Genomic DNA, 11,106 nt, shown 5'->3' on the forward strand with positions numbered 1-11,106 from the left:
CCAGTCACTCCCAGTCACTCCCAGTTCACTCCCAGTCACTCCCAGTCACTCCCAGTTCATCCCAGTTCACTCCCAGTTCATCCCAGTCACTCCCAGTCACTCCCAGTCACTCCCAGTTCACTCCCAGTCACTCCCAGTCACTCCCAGTTCACTCCCAGTCACTCCCAGTCACTCCCAGTTCACTCCCAGTCACTCCCAGTCACTCCCAGTTCACTCCCAGTCACTCCCAGTTCATCCCAGTCACTCCCAGTCACTCCCAGTCACTCCCAGTCACTCCCAGTTCATCCCAGTCACTCCCAGTCACTCCCAGTTCATCCCAGTCACTCCCAGTTCATCCCAGTTACTCCCAGTTCATCCCAGTCACTCCCAGTCACTCCCAGTTCACTCCCAGTTCATCCCAGTCACTCCCAGTCACTCCCAGTCACTCCCAGTTCATCCCAGTCACTCCCAGTTCATCCCAGTCACTCCCAGTCACTCCCAGTCACTCCCAGTCACTCCCAGTTCATCCCAGTTACTCCCAGTTCATCCCAGTCACTCCCAGTCACTCCCAGTTCACTCCCAGTTCATCCCAGTCACTCCCAGTCACTCCCAGTCACTCCCAGTCACTCCCAGTTCATCCCAGTCACTCCCAGTCACTCCCAGTCACTCCCAGTTCATCCCAGTCACTCCCAGTTCACTCCCAGTCACTCCCAGTTCATCCCAGTTCATCCCAGTCACTCCCAGTTCATCCCAGTCACTCCCAGTCACTCCCAGTTCATCCCAGTCACTCCCAGTCACTCCCAGTTCATCCCAGTCACTCCCAGTCACTCCCAGTCACTCCCAGTCACTCCCAGTCACTCCCAGTCACTCCCAGTTCATCCCAGTCACTCCCAGTTCATCCCAGTCACTCCCAGTCACTCCCAGTTCATCCCAGTCACTCCCAGTCACTCCCAGTCACTCCCAGTTCATCCCAGTCACTCCCAGTCACTCCCAGTTCATCCCAGTCACTCCCAGTTCACTCCCAGTCACTCCCAGTTCATCCCAGTCACTCCCAGTCACTCCCAGTTCATCCCAGTCACTCCCAGTTCATCCCAGTCACTCCCAGTCACTCCCAGTTCATCCCAGTCACTCCCAGTTCATCCCAGTCACTCCCAGTCACTCCCAGTTCATCCCAGTTCACTCCCAGTTCATCCCAGTCACTCCCAGTTCATCCCAGTCACTCCCAGTTCATCCCAGTCACTCCCAGTTCACTCCCAGTCACTCCCAGTTCATCCCAGTCACTCCCAGTTCATCCCAGTTCATCCCAGTCACTCCCAGTCACTCCCAGTCACTCCCAGTTCATCCCAGTTCACTCCCAGTTCATCCCAGTCACTCCCAGTTCATCCCAGTCACTCCCAGTTCACTCCCAGTCACTCCCAGTCACTCCCAGTTCACTCCCAGTCACTCCCAGTCACTCCCAGTTCACTCCCAGTCACTCCCAGTCACTCCCAGTTCACTCCCAGTCACTCCCAGTCACTCCCAGTCACTCCCAGTTCATCCCAGTCACTCCCAGTTCATCCCAGTCACTCCCAGTTCATCCCAGTCACTCCCAGTCACTCCCAGTTTATCCCAGTCACTCCCAGTTCACTCCCAGTTCATCCCAGTCACTCCCAGTTCATCCCAGTCACTCCCAGTTCATCCCAGTCACTCCCAGTCACTCCCAGTTCATCCCAGTCACTCCCAGTTCACTCCCAGTCACTCCCAGTCACTCCCAGTTCACTCCCAGTTCATCCCAGTCACTCCCAGTTCATCCCACTCACTCCCAGTTCATCCCAGTCACTCCCAGTCACTCCCAGTCACTCCCAGTCACTCCCAGTTCACTCCCAGTCACTCCCAGTTCATCCCAGTCACTCCCAGTCACTCCCAGTCACTCCCAGTTCATCCCAGTCACTCCCAGTCACTCCCAGTCACTCCCAGTCACTCCCAGTCACTCCCAGTTCATCCCAGTCACTCCCAGTTCATCCCAGTCACTCCCAGTCACTCCCAGTTCATCCCAGTCACTCCCAGTTCATCCCAGTCACTCCCAGTTCATCCCAGTCACTCCCAGTCACTCCCAGTTCATCCCAGTCACTCCCAGTTCACTCCCAGTCACTCCCAGTCACTCCCAGTTCATCCCAGTTACTCCCAGTTCATCCCAGTCACTCCCAGTCACTCCCAGTCCATCCCAGTCACTCCCAGTTCATCCCAGTTACTCCCAGTTCATCCCAGTCACTCCCAGTCACTCCCAGTTCATCCCAGTTCATCCCAGTCACTCCCAGTTCATCCCAGTCACTCCCAGTCACTCCCAGTTCATCCCAGTCACTCCCAGTCACTCCCAGTCACTCCCAGTTCATCCCAGTCACTCCCAGTCACTCCCAGTTCATCCCAGTCACTCCCAGTTCATCCCAGTCACTCCCAGTCACTCCCAGTTCATCCCAGTCACTCCCAGTTCATCCCAGTCACTCCCAGTCACTCCCAGTTCATCCCAGTCACTCCCAGTTCATCCCAGTCACTCCCAGTCACTCCCAGTTCATCCCAGTCACTCCCAGTCACTCCCAGTCACTCCCAGTTCATCCCAGTCACTCCCAGTTCATCCCAGTCACTCCCAGTTCACTCCCAGTCACTCCCAGTCACTCCCAGTCACTCCCAGTTCATCCCAGTCACTCCCAGTTCACTCCCAGTTCATCCCAGTCACTCCCAGTCACTCCCAGTCACTCCCAGTCACTCCCAGTCACTCCCAGTTCATCCCAGTCACTCCCAGTCACTCCCAGTCACTCCCAGTTCATCCCAGTCACTCCCAGTCACTCCCAGTTCATCCCAGTCACTCCCAGTCACTCCCAGTCACTCCCAGTTCATCCCAGTCACTCCCAGTCACTCCCAGTCACTCCCAGTCACTCCCAGTTCATCCCAGTCACTCCCAGTCACTCCCAGTCACTCCCAGTCACTCCCAGTTCATCCCAGTCAGTCCCAGTCACTCCCAGTCACTCCCAGTCACTCCCAGTTCATCCCAGTCACTCCCAGTCACTCCCAGTTCATCCCAGTCACTCCCAGTTCATCCCAGTCACTCCCAGTTCACTCCCAGTCACTCCCAGTCACTCCCAGTCACTCCCAGTCACTCCCAGTTCATCCCAGTCACTCCCAGTTCACTCCCAGTTCATCCCAGTCACTCCCAGTTCATCCCAGTCACTCCCAGTTCATCCCAGTCACTCCCAGTCACTCCCAGTTCATCCCAGTCACTCCCAGTCACTCCCAGTTCATCCCAGTCACTCCCAGTTCATCCCAGTCACTCCCAGTTCACTCCCAGTTCATCCCAGTCACTCCCAGTTCACTCCCAGTCACTCCCAGTCACTCCCAGTCACTCCCAGTTCATCCCAGTCACTCCCAGTTCACTCCCAGTCACTCCCAGTCACTCCCAGTCACTCCCAGTCACTCCCAGTCACTCCCAGTCACTCCCAGTCACTCCCAGTTCACTCCCAGTCACTCCCAGTTCACTCCCAGTTCATCCCAGTCACTCCCAGTTCACTCCCAGTTCATCCCAGTCACTCCCAGTTCACTCCCAGTCACTCCCAGTCACTCCCAGTCACTCCCAGTTCATCCCAGTCACTCCCAGTTCATCCCAGTCACTCCCAGTCACTCCCAGTCACTCCCAGTCACTCCCAGTTCACTCCCAGTTCATCCCAGTCACTCCCAGTTCATCCCAGTCACTCCCAGTTCATCCCAGTCACTCCCAGTCACTCCCAGTTCACTCCCAGTTCATCCCAGTCACTCCCAGTTCATCCCAGTCACTCCCAGTCACTCCCAGTCACTCCCAGTTCACTCCCAGTCACTCCCAGTCACTCCCAGTCACTCCCAGTTCACTCCCAGTCACTCCCAGTCACTCCCAGTCACTCCCAGTTCATCCCAGTCACTCCCAGTTCATCCCAGTCACTCCCAGTCACTCCCAGTTCATCCCAGTCACTCCCAGTTCATCCCAGTCACTCCCAGTCACTCCCAGTCACTCCCAGTCACTCCCAGTCACTCCCAGTTCATCCCAGTTCATCCCAGTCACTCCCAGTCACTCCCAGTCACTCCCAGTCACTCCCAGTCACTCCCAGTTCATCCCAGTTCATCCCAGTCACTCCCAGTCACTCCCAGTCACTCCCAGTCACTCCCAGTTCACTCCCAGTCACTCCCAGTCACTCCCAGTCACTCCCAGTTCACTCCCAGTCACTCCCAGTCACTCCCAGTCACTCCCAGTTCATCCCAGTCACTCCCAGTTCATCCCAGTCACTCCCAGTCACTCCCAGTTCATCCCAGTCACTCCCAGTTCATCCCAGTCACTCCCAGTCACTCCCAGTCACTCCCAGTCACTCCCAGTCACTCCCAGTTCATCCCAGTTCATCCCAGTCACTCCCAGTCACTCCCAGTCACTCCCAGTCACTCCCAGTCACTCCCAGTCACTCCCAGTCACTCCCAGTTCATCCCAGTTCATCCCAGTCACTCCCAGTCACTCCCAGTCACTCCCAGTTCATCCCAGTTACTCCCAGTCACTCCCAGTTCATCCCAGTCACTCCCAGTTCATCCCAGTCACTCCCAGTCACTCCCAGTTCACTCCCAGTTCATCCCAGTCACTCCCAGTCACTCCCAGTTCATCCCAGTTCATCCCAGTTCATCCCAGTCACTCCCAGTCACTCCCAGTTCATCCCAGTCACTCCCAGTTCACTCCCAGTTCATCCCAGTCACTCCCAGTTCATCCCAGTCACTCCCAGTTCATCCCAGTCACTCCCAGTCACTCCCAGTTCATCCCAGTCACTCCCAGTTCATCCCAGTCACTCCCAGTTCATCCCAGTCACTCCCAGTCACTCCCAGTCACTCCCAGTCACTCCCAGTCACTCCCAGTTCATCCCAGTCACTCCCAGTCACTCCCAGTTCATCCCAGTCACTCCCAGTCACTCCCAGTCACTCCCAGTCACTCCCAGTTCATCCCAGTTCATCCCAGTCACTCCCAGTCACTCCCAGTTCATCCCAGTCACTCCCAGTTCAGTCCCAGTCACTCCCAGTAAGCCCCAGCGGCTCCCAGTTCCCTCCCAGTAAATCCCAGTTTGCCCCCAGTGGATCCCAGTTTGCTCCCAGTTCGCACACAGTAAATCCCAGTGACTCCCAGTTCACTCCCAGTATCCCCATCCCAGTGACTCCCAGTGCTCCCAGTGCATTCCCAGTATATCCCAGTAACTCCCAGTCAATCCCACTTCCCTCCCAGTTCAGTCCCAGTCACTCCCAGTTTGGTCCCAGTTCACTCCCAGTCACTCCCAGTTCATCCCAGTCACTCCCAGTCACTCCCAGTTCATCCCAGTCACTCCCAGTTCATCCCAGTCACTCCCAGTCACTCCCAGTCACTCCCAGTTCATCCCAGTCACTCCCAGTCACTCCCAGTTCATCCCAGTCACTCCCAGTTCATCCCAGTCACTCCCAGTCACTCCCAGTCACTCCCAGTTCACTCCCAGTTCATCCCAGTCACTCCCAGTTCACTCCCAGTCACTCCCAGTTCATCCCAGTCACTCCCAGTCACTCCCAGTCACTCCCAGTCACTCCCAGTTCATCCCAGTCACTCCCAGTCACTCCCAGTTCATCCCAGTTCATCCCAGTTCATCCCAGTCACTCCCAGTCACTCCCAGTCACTCCCAGTCACTCCCAGTCACTCCCAGTTCATCCCAGTCACTCCCAGTCACTCCCAGTCACTCCCAGTCACTCCCAGTCACTCCCAGTTCATCCCAGTTCATCCCAGTTCATCCCAGTCACTCCCAGTCACTCCCAGTCACTCCCAGTTCATCCCAGTCACTCCCAGTCACTCCCAGTTCATCCCAGTTCATCCCAGTTCATCCCAGTCACTCCCAGTCACTCCCAGTCACTCCCAGTCACTCCCAGTTCATCCCAGTTCATCCCAGTTCATCCCAGTCACTCCCAGTCACTCCCAGTCACTCCCAGTTCATCCCAGTCACTCCCAGTCACTCCCAGTTCATCCCAGTCACTCCCAGTTCATCCCAGTCACTCCCAGTTCACTCCCAGTCACTCCCAGTCACTCCCAGTCACTCCCAGTTCATCCCAGTCACTCCCAGTCACTCCCAGTCACTCCCAGTCACTCCCAGTTCATCCCAGTAACTCCCAGTCACTCCCAGTCACTCCCAGTCACTCCCAGTTCATCCCAGTCACTCCCAGTTCATCCCAGTCACTCCCAGTCACTCCCAGTCACTCCCAGTTCACTCCCAGTCACTCCCAGTCACTCCCAGTTCATCCCAGTCACTCCCAGTCACTCCCAGTTCATCCCAGTCACTCCCAGTCACTCCCAGTTCACTCCCAGTTCATCCCAGTCACTCCCAGTCACTCCCAGTTCACTCCCAGTCACTCCCAGTCACTCCCAGTCACTCCCAGTTCATCCCAGTCACTCCCAGTTCACTCCCAGTTCATCCCAGTCACTCCCAGTTCATCCCAGTCACTCCCAGTCACTCCCAGTTCATCCCAGTCACTCCCAGTTCATCCCAGTCACTCCCAGTCACTCCCAGTCACTCCCAGTTCATCCCAGTCACTCCCAGTCACTCCCAGTCACTCCCAGTTCATCCCAGTCACTCCCAGTTCATCCCAGTCACTCCCAGTCACTCCCAGTTCATCCCAGTCACTCCCAGTCACTCCCAGTCACTCCCAGTTCATCCCAGTCACTCCCAGTCACTCCCAGTCACTCCCAGTCACTCCCAGTCACTCCCAGTTCACTCCCAGTCACTCCCAGTCACTCCCAGTCACTCCCAGTCACTCCCAGTTCATCCCAGTCACTCCCAGTCACTCCCAGTTCATCCCAGTCACTCCCAGTTCATCCCAGTCACTCCCAGTTCACTCCCAGTTCATCCCAGTCACTCCCAGTTCACTCCCAGTCACTCCCAGTCACTCCCAGTCACTCCCAGTTCATTCCAGTCACTCCCAGTTCACTCCCAGTCACTCCCAGTCACTCCCAGTCACTCCCAGTTCATCCCAGTCACTCCCAGTCACTCCCAGTTCATCCCAGTCACTCCCAGTTCATCCCAGTCACTCCCAGTTCACTCCCAGTTCATCCCAGTCACTCCCAGTTCACTCCCAGTCACTCCCAGTCACTCCCAGTTCATCCCAGTCACTCCCAGTCACTCCCAGTCACTCCCAGTCACTCCCAGTCACTCCCAGTCACTCCCAGTTCATCCCAGTCACTCCCAGTTCATCCCAGTCACTCCCAGTCACTCCCAGTCACTCCCAGTCACTCCCAGTTCATCCCAGTTCATCCCAGTCACTCCCAGTTCATCCCAGTCACTCCCAGTCACTCCCAGTCACTCCCAGTCACTCCCAGTCACTCCCAGTCACTCCCAGTTCATCCCAGTCACTCCCAGTCACTCCCAGTTCATCCCAGTCACTCCCAGTCACTCCCAGTCCCTCCCAGTCACTCCCAGTTCACTCCCAGTCCCTCCCAGTCACTCCCAGTCACTCCCAGTATCCCTCTGACCCAAACCCACCAAAATTTGGGTTCAAACCCCTCAAATTCTTCCCATTTTGAACAAAAACCCCGCAAATCTCCATTTTTCACTTCAAAAATTCCAAATTTTGGTTCAAAACCCCAAAATCTCAAATTTTGGGTTAAAACCCCCTCATTTTGGTTAAAACAAATTGCAATTTTTGGGTTAAAACCATACAATTTTCGAAGTAACCCAAAATCCATCAAATTTTGGGTTAAATACCCCCTGATTTTCGTTTAAAAAACTGTAAATTTTGGGTTAAAACTCCCTCAGTTTGGTTTAAAAATTTGCAAATTTTGGATTAAAAACATTCAATTTGGTTTAAAAAATTTAAAATCCCTCAAATTTTGGGTTAAACCCCCCTCATTTTGGCTGTAAAAATCGTAAATTTTGGGTTAAAACAATCAAATTTTGGTTTAAAATCCATAAAATACTTTGAATTTGGTTTAAAAAAATAAAATTCCTCAAATTTTGAGGTCAAAAACCTGATTTTGGTTTAAAAAATTGTAAATTTTGTGTTTAAAACCTCCAATTTTTGCTTAAAATTCATCAAAAACTTAAAATTTGTGTTTAAAAATGAGATTTTTAGTAAACTCCAAATATCTTAAATTCTGATATAAAACCCAAAGCAATAAATTGAAATTTTGGGTAAAAACCAACAAATTTTGGTTTAAAATCCATCCAAAATCTTTCCATTTTGGTTAAAAAACAGCCACAAATTCAAATTTTGGGTTCAAATTGTCAAATTTTTACCTAAAAAAGTCAAATTTTAATGAACAAACTCAAATTTGAGGTTAAAAAACCCCTAATTTTGGTTTTAAAACCAAAACCCTGAAATTTCACATCAAAAAATTCCCAAAATAATCAAATTTTGGCGTTAAAACATCAAATTTCAGGAAAAACACTCAAACCCTAAAATTTTCAGTTAAAGAAAACCACAAAAAATCAATTTTGGGTTCAAAAAAATCCAATTTTGATTAAAAATTCACAAATTTTGCTTCAAATTTTTGATTAGAAACATCCAAGAACCCAATTTTTTGGGTTTTAAAATATCAAATTTTGGTTCAAAATACCACAAATTCCTCAAATTTTGGTTTAAACTACCCAAAATATCCCAAATTTTCGTCAAAACAACCCCAAAATCCTCAAATTTTGGTCAAAACCACCCCAAAAAATTCCAATTTTGGCCAAAACCTTCTCAGAACCCTCAAATTTTGGTCAAAACCACTCAAAGATTTTGAAATTTTTGGTCAAAACCCCTCGAATTTCCATTAAAATGACCCCAAATCCTCAAATTTGGACCTAAACCACCCCAAATCTTCAAATTTGGGGTCAAAATCAGCAAATTTTGGTCAAAACCACCTCAAACCCCTCAAATTTTCACCAAAACCACCCCAAAAACCCTAAAAATCTTTACCCAAACCACCTCAAGCAACCCCAAGAATTTGAGATTTTGGTCAAAACCTCCCCAAATCCCTCAAAATTTGGCCAAATGCAGCAGATTTGGGTCAAAATCTGCAAATTTTGGGCAAAACCAACCCAAGAACCTCAAATTTTCATCAAAAACAACCCCAAAAATTCCAATTTTGATCTACACCACCCCAAGAACCTCAAACTTCCACCAAAACCACCCCAAAAATTTGAAATTTTGGTCAAAACCTCCCCGAATCCCTCAGATTTTAGCCAAATGCAGCAAATTTGGGTCAAAATCAGCAAGTTTTGGTCAAATTCACCCCAAGAACCTCCAAGTTTCATCCAAACCAACCCAAACTGTTCAAATTTCCATCAAAACCACCCCAAAACTTCAAAGTTCCATCAAAACCACCCCAAAACTTCTCAAATTTTGGTCAAAACCACCGCAAGAACCTCAAATGTTCACCAAAACCACCCCAGACTTCTCAAATTTTGGTCAGAACTTCCCCCAATCCTCAAATTTGGGTCAAAATCAGCAAATTTTGCTCAAAATCACCTCAAGAACCTCAAATTTTCATCAAAACCGCCCCAAAACTCCTAAATTTTGGTCAAAATCACACCAAGAAATTCAAATTTTCATCAAAACCACCCCAAAACTTCCAACTCTGCTCCAAACCACCCCAAGAACCTCAAATCATCACCAAAACCAACCCAGGAATTTGAAATTTTGGTCAAAACCACCCCAAGAACCTCAAATTTTTTACCAAAATAAAACCTAAACTCCTAAATTTTGGTGAAAACCACCCCAAACCTTCAAAGTTCCATCAAAACCACCCCAAGAACCCCGGAATTTCATCAAAGTCTCCCCAAAACTTCTCATTTTGGTCCACGCCACCCCAAGAACCTCAAATCTTCACCAAAACCACCCCAGGAATTTCAAATTTTAGTCAAAACCACCCCAAAACCCCCAAATTTTGGCCAAACCCAGCAAGTTTTGGTCAAAACCACCCCAAGAACCTCCAATTTTTACAACAACCAACCCTAAACTCCTAAACTTTGGTCAAATTCACCCCAAAACTTCAAAGTCCCATCAAAACCACCCCAAGAACCCCAGAATTTCATCAAAACCACCCCAAAACTTCTCATTTTGGTCAAAACTTCCCCCAATCCTCAAATTTTGCTCAAAATCACCTCAAGAACCCCAAATTTTCACCAAAACCACCCCAAATTTTCACCAAAACCACCCCAAACCTCTCCAATTTTGGGTCCAACCCATCGAACCCACCCAACCCTCTCCGATTTTGGTGAAACCTCCCCAAAAGACCCCAAAGAATTGGAAAATTCCCCAAATTTTTATTCTCTAATAAAAGCAGCAGCGGCAGCGTCGCCCCTCCCCCGCTCCGCCGACGCTCCTCCCCCCAAAATCCACCCCAAAAATCCCCAAAATCCCCCAAAATCCTCTCGGCGCCGCTGATTTTGCCGAATTTCGCCATTTCCGGGATTTTTTCCGTCTTTTCCGGGCGTTTCCGAGGTTTTGCCGTCGCTTTTCCGCTGATTTTTGGGGATTTGGGGTTGGGCCGGGGCGGGGCCGAGGCGGTTTTGGGCGGGGTCGGGACCTTTCGGGTCACTTTGGAGCCATTTTGGGTGAGTTCCGTTCAATTTTGGTGGTTCCAAACCAAATTTTGATGGGTTTCATCCATTTTTGGTAGGTCCCGGTCAATTTTTGATGGTTTCATGACATTTCTGTTGGGTTTGGATCAATTTTTGGTGCCTTCAACACTTTTCTGTTGAGTTTGGATCAATTTTTGGTGGTTTCAACCAATTTCCGATGGTTTCAAGACCTTTCCGTTGGGTTTGGACCAATTTTTGGTGGTTTCAAGACCTTTCTGTTGGGTTTGGAAGAAATTTTGATGGTTTCAACCCAATTTTTGGTGGTTTCAACCCATTTTCGATGGTTTCAAGACCTTTCCGTTGGGTTCACACCAATTTTTGCGTATTTTCGAGCAATTTTTGGTGGCTTCAAAGACTTTTCTGTTGAGTTTAGACCCAATTTTGGTGGTTTCAAGACTTCTCTATTGTGTTTGTACCAATTTTTGGTGGTTTCAAGACCTTTCTGTTGCGTTTAGATGAAATTTTGTTGGGTTCAACCCAATTTTTGGTGGTTTCAACCAAATTTTCGATGGTTTCA

The sequence above is a fragment of the Passer domesticus genome, unplaced genomic scaffold, assembly GCF_036417665.1.
Source record: "Passer domesticus isolate bPasDom1 unplaced genomic scaffold, bPasDom1.hap1 HAP1_SCAFFOLD_182, whole genome shotgun sequence".
NCBI classification, from domain to species: Eukaryota; Metazoa; Chordata; class Aves; order Passeriformes; family Passeridae; genus Passer; species Passer domesticus.